Genomic DNA, 5,939 nt, shown 5'->3' with positions numbered 1-5,939 from the left:
CAACCGGTTCTCTTCACAGCTGAGCCATCTCTCCAGACCCTTGTTTTGTGACACTTCGGGCTGACCTGGAGCTTCTGACTTCTTGTCCCAACAGCTTTTGTCAGTAGCCAGAGTTATAGGACTCAATCACCAGTCCTGCCTTCAATTTTACTTTAATATTTAAATTTTGTTTGTTTGTTTGTTTTTCGAGACAGGGTTTCTTTGTGTAGCTTTGGAGCCTGTCCTGGATCTCACTTTGTAGACCAGGCTGGACTCGAACTCACAGAGATTCACCTGGCTCTGCCCCCCCCCCCCCCAAGTGCTGGGATTAAAGGCGTGCATCACCGTCGCCCGGCCAAAATTTTTTATTTTATGTGCATGGGTGTTTTTCCTGCATGTATGTATGTATGTGCAACATGTGCATGCAGTGCCCTCAGGGGCCAGAAGTGGCTCTTCTGGTTGTGAGCGGCCCCGGGGGTGCTGGAAATTGAGTCCTGGTCCTCTGCAAGAGCAGTCGGAGTTCTTAACTTTTAGCATTTTTGTTATTGTTTGTTTGTTTGTTTTTGTTTTTTCAAGTGTAGCCCTGGCTGTCCTGGAACTCACTCTGTAGCCCAGGCTGGCCTCGAACTCACAGAGGCTCACCAGCCTCTGCCTCCCGGGTGCTGGGATTAGAGGCTTGTGCCACTGTGGCCGGCACTAAACACATTTTTAAAGAGAAGATTTAATTTAGAACGCTCTAGCATTCTTAACGTTCTCTAGCTCCTCGCTGTTGCTTTTGATGATGGCATCAGCCTGTTTTCTGTTGCTAATAACACAATATCAACGGGACATAGTGACTCACTCCTGTAAGCCCAGCACTAGGGAGGAGGCCAAGGCAAGGGGCACAGTGAGTTTCAGGCCAGCTTGATCTTCATAGTGAGAACTTGTCAAAAATACAAACAAAATGATGACACAATACCACAGAATTATAATTTGTAAACAATAACAGCCCTGTTGGTTTTCAGCTCACAGTTTTGGACATCTTGGCCACATTTCATGGTGGTCTTCTTGCTAGGGATGTCCCAACATAGCCCGGGGCATCAGATGGCAATAATAGGAATTTTGCATTTGTATCTCCTGGAAAGTCACTCATGGGGCTCCACTCAAGTGTCCCTCTCTAATCCTAGTCACTTCCCAAATCCCACGGCCATTGTAAAGTTTGCCCTCTTCTCTGTTTCTTTTGGGGGCCTTGGATTGAACCCAGAGCCTCACATTCTTCCTATCACTGAGCTATGCTTCCAGTCCAGTGTCCACCCTTTTAACACCACACAGCGGAGATTAAATTGGGGCACAGAAACCCTAGGAGGATGCAGACCAGATCTAAACCATAGCAATGACTGGCCTTGGGGGACACAGCATTACCAGGTCCTACAGTAGCTAAGGTAAAATAGGGGGTACTAGGCTGTCTAGCTTCTCAAGTGGAGGCCAGAGCCACTGCCTCAAGCAGAAGGTATGAGCAGGTGAAAGAGAAAATACAGTCATTTGGGAGCTACAGTTAGCCATGATCTGAGCATGCACATGAAGGCAAGCGTGTGGAAGGAAGGCCTTGAAAGGTTTGTCCCAGGCTGCCCACAGTGTCACCTGTGAGGAAGATGGGGGCGGGGAGATTGAACTTTACTTTTGTATGAATTGCTGGAGTTCTCTATGCTGAGACAGCATATGTACTAGCTCATTTGTTTGAAGTGAAACACAAGAAAGTACCTTTGGGTTGGAGGGGCTGGGGACGGCCGCTCAACTGGAGACGGCCTGCTTAGCGAGCAGGAAGACATGTGCAAGCCTCAGAACACGGAAATATAAGAATAAAAGGGTTTCCTATTTCTAGGGCCAGTATTTCTGGGAAATGCTGCATAATGCATCTGAATTTAAGAAAAGCACTCACATAGGTTTGATTGTGGTATCTTTGTTTTGTATTTTTTGAGAGAGGGTCTTACTGGGTAGCTGGGGAGAAGGCTCAGTGGGTAGCCTAGCCACCAAGTTGCATCCCCGGAATCCACGTCGTGGGAGAGAAGAACTGAAAGTTGTCCTTTAACCTTCAAGTGATCGCCATAGCATGCACGTGCCCCCCTACAAAAATAAATACATATAGAAAAAAGGATTTGGGGGGCGGAGGACAGAGCCCCAATGTGTAGTCCTGGCTGTTTTACCATGTAGACCAGGCTGGCCTCAAACTCACAGAGATCCGTCTGCCTCTGCTTCCTGAGTGCTGAGATTAAAGGTATGTCTCACCACCGTTTGGTGCTAATTTTTATGTATTTTTTACATATGGAATGTTTCACGAATTTTCGTATCATCCTTCCACAGGGGCCATGCTAATCTTCTCTGTATCGTTCCAATTTTAGTATATGTGCTGCCAAAGTGAGCACTTTACTTTTTAATTAAAAGAAAAAAAAATTTTTTTGAGGCGGATATCTCTGTGTAGCCTGAACTGTCCTGGAATTCTCTCTGTAGACCAGGCTGACCTCAAACTCAAAGATTTGCCTGCCTCTTTCTCCTGAGTGCTGGAATTAAAGGCATGTGCGCCAGTCTGTTGTTAAGCTTTGTCTGTATTTCAGGACCCTGCTGCTTTTAATGGCCAATACCCCGCTGTGTGGACTGCCCACCTTGAGTTTCCATTTGCCAGATGGTGGTTATTACAAATAATGCTGACATGAATACTTATGGAAGACTTTTGAAACATACCTGAAAATACATGTTTTCAATGTTCTTTTTTTTTAAGGTTTATATGTTTTTACGTGTCTGAGTGTTTTGCTTGCATGTATTTATGTACCTGGTATCTGTGTAGGCCAGAAGAGGGCACCAGATCTGGAACTGGAGCTACAGATGGTTGTGAGCCACCATGTGGGTGCTGGAAGGGAACTGGACCCAGCTCCTCCAGAGGAGCAGCCGGTGTGTCTAGCTTGTTTTCAACATATACTTTGTTTCAGTTTTTGGAGACAGGATTTCTCTGTGTAGCCCTGGCTGTTCTGGAACTCGCTTTTTTAGACCAGGCTGACCCCAAACTCAAAGATCTGCCTGCCCCGGTCTCCTGAGTACTGGCATTAAAAACGTGCGCTACTATGCCTGGCCTTGAGTTTTCTGGGGTGGATTTGCTAGACTACTCTACTATGTTTTGAGGAGCTGCCAACATGACTCCCAGGAGCAACGCACACATTGTAGCTCCTCTACACCCTCACTACCCTGTGTTAGCCGTCCCAGCAGGGACTGGTGTCCTTTCATAAGTTTGAGGTAACAGGACACTGTAGCAGGGAGAGCACAGGAATAGGAGTGTCGGGTGCTGGTCACATGCTATTTGCAGTCTGGACGCACAGAGACAAATGCTGTGTCCATCTGTCCCTTCATGATGGTTTTGAGCTGCGCATGCTTGGTGATTCCCGATGAACATCTCAGAAGGCACCTCCTTCCTTGCCCGATGCTCTTTGGGGGTGTTTTTGTTTTGCGTGCTGCTCCCCTTTTTGACACATCTCACTCTGGTCTGGAGTTCACTATTGCCGCCTTGGCTGACTGAGCTCCCACTAGGAGCAATCCTCCTGCTTCTCAAGGGCTGGGCTTATGAGTGCGCCTCACTACATGTCTTTTCGTTATCTTGAAAATGTCCTTCAAAGCGCCATTTCTCAGGCTGGTAAAGCCAGCTTGCCTACTCTGCTTTGCTCTTTATTTCCTAAAAAAAAAAAAGTCATGCCAGAGTAAGGAAAATTTAAGTTTGTGTATGTGTGTTTGTGCACGTGCACGCATGTCAGGGTCTCGTGTATATCAGGGTAGCTTTGCACTTGGTATGTAGTTAACACAAACTTTTGATTCTCCTGCCTTCAGTGCTGGGATTGCAGGTGCACACCACCACCACCTGGTTTCATGCAGTGCAGGGAATCAAACCCAGAGCTTTGAGCTTCCTAGGCAGGCTCCCTACTGAACCCTTGCCCAGTCTGTTTTCTTCTGGAGTTCTATAGTTTCTTTTTTTTTATTATTATTTAGATTTCATGAACCTCTTTGAGTGAATTTCCCCACCCCAACACTGGGGCGGCTAAGGCAGGAAGACCACAAGTTCAAGGCCAGCTTGTGCTAGGCAGTGAGACTGTCTCAAAAATCAGTATCTGCCTATGGCATAAGACAGGGTCCTAGGCTTCAATGCCATTCTTAGGTGAATTTCCAATTTTTCTCAGGACCATCTACTGAAGTCACCCCCCTTTCCCCACCAGTGCTGAGGATTCAGCCTAAGACCTTAGGTGTAGTAGACAATCACCCCCTGAGTTACGTCCTTAGCCCCTGGGGCTTGAACGTGGTGTGTAGCCAGGGCTGGTTTTGAATATACTGCCTCTACTGTCCCGTGCTGAGATGCCTGGATTAGAATACTTTTTCTGCTTGCTAGCACTTTGTATTTAAATTTCTGATACTCCCACCCAGAGGCTCAGCCCCCTATCTCAAATTGGGCCTTGGAAGTTGGCAAGGACATTGATTAACTTGAGCTTATTTGGGATTGTTACCAGGTGAAGGAGTGTGGGGTGAGTGACATGTCTCAGGGACAGATGCAAAGGACTGCACCGATGGAGTCCTGCGATGACCTTTACAGCTTAGCTACGGTGACATTTCTCCATGTGGTATGTGTGGCTAAGCTCGTGACTCAGAGTGTGTGTGTGTGTGTCTGTGTGTGTGTGTGCACAGGAGCGCACTGGTCCTGCAGCAGGACAACGGCAGAGCTACTTGGTGAGTGTGAGATTTTTTAATGACTGTGCATGCGTAGAAACTAGGATTCTGGTATATGTCACTGTCACCCAGAGCAAGGCAGCACTTGAAGTTTTTACTGTGACATGTTAAGGGGGAAGAGGCTTTGAGTGAGATTGAATGTGACGGCAAGACAGATACTGAGTGACAGAATGGAATGGAGTAGAGGCAGGCAGGCTGTGCCAGGAAAATGTGGGGGCCCAAGAGATGCTGCGGAATGTCAGGCAGGTGTGTGCTGTCGCCCCCTCCCCCCACAGGCCCCAGCAGCTTCCTGAAAGCAGAGTTGCTTTCTCCATGCATGACAAGGGGACTTGTGTCTCAGATGGTATGTCCAGGCTTAGGCCCGGCACCAGTGAGAGCTGTGTAAATGGGTGGATGGAGTCTGCACTGGGCTCGCCTCAGCCTGAGCTGCTGGAGTGGCCAACGAAGACAGAGTCAACCTAAACATTTTTCCTCCTCTGTCCCCTGGGGTGAGAAGAAAGAGATACCACATCCTCCACTTGTACAAGCCTGGGCGGGCAAGGCATAATGAGCATGTGCCCAGGGCAGGTAGAAGGCTGCCGAGGGATGCATCCCCAAGTTCTCTGAAACTGCACCCCAGAACTTGAGGGTTGTACCACAGGAGATGACACGGGGTTAACAGATGTGGGTTAACAGCTGGCTTTATTGAGAGGAAGTTCAGAGGGCAGAAAGGGCAAGAAGCTGGAAAGTGTGGGGTGGACAGAGAGTGGCCAAGGCAGGCCTGCAGATCTATGGGAACCACCTGGAAGCCGGCTCTGAGGCGACAAGGTGGTAAGCATGCCTTTGTCCTGTAGGAAGCTGAGACAATGAGCTCTTCCCTGCAGCCAGGAGCCTGCAACTCCCTGCTCCAACCCCGAGAGACATGAATATAAGGGAGAGGAAAATGGAATGGACATTAGTTTAGAGGGGGAAACGAGAACTCTGAGTTCAAAAGTGAGAATTAAAACCGTGATTAAGGCTACACAACAGTCAGGCTAGAATAAATACCCCACTGACACACGTAAGAAATGGACCATAAATGAAGGAATGAGATTTGAGGTGTGCATCCAGCTGCCATAAAAGACACCAGCTTCCCCCTCGCCCCCCCCCCCCCCCCCGTCACTGGGATGTGAGGAGGAGAGGTTGTGGGGGGCCCCTGGGCTGCAGGGGACCGCAGTGCCCAGGGCTTATTAACGGGAGGCAGG

General features: G+C 48.4%; 1 non-coding gene across 1 annotated transcript; it reads right to left on the bottom strand.

The window, feature by feature from the left end:
• Positions 1-2,274: 2,274 nt before the first annotated feature.
• LOC131913995 (U6 spliceosomal RNA) lies at positions 2,275-2,381 on the bottom strand. Its single transcript, XR_009380056.1, has one exon. It is a non-coding gene; the product is annotated as a U6 spliceosomal RNA (small nuclear RNA).
• Between the last annotated feature and the right edge of the window lie 3,558 nt (positions 2,382-5,939).

This window comes from Peromyscus eremicus, chromosome 6, assembly GCF_949786415.1.
Source record: "Peromyscus eremicus chromosome 6, PerEre_H2_v1, whole genome shotgun sequence".
Classification (NCBI taxonomy): domain Eukaryota; kingdom Metazoa; phylum Chordata; class Mammalia; order Rodentia; family Cricetidae; genus Peromyscus; species Peromyscus eremicus.
Note: the sequence above shows the minus strand (reverse complement) of the source record. Positions and strands in the feature narration are given on the sequence as shown.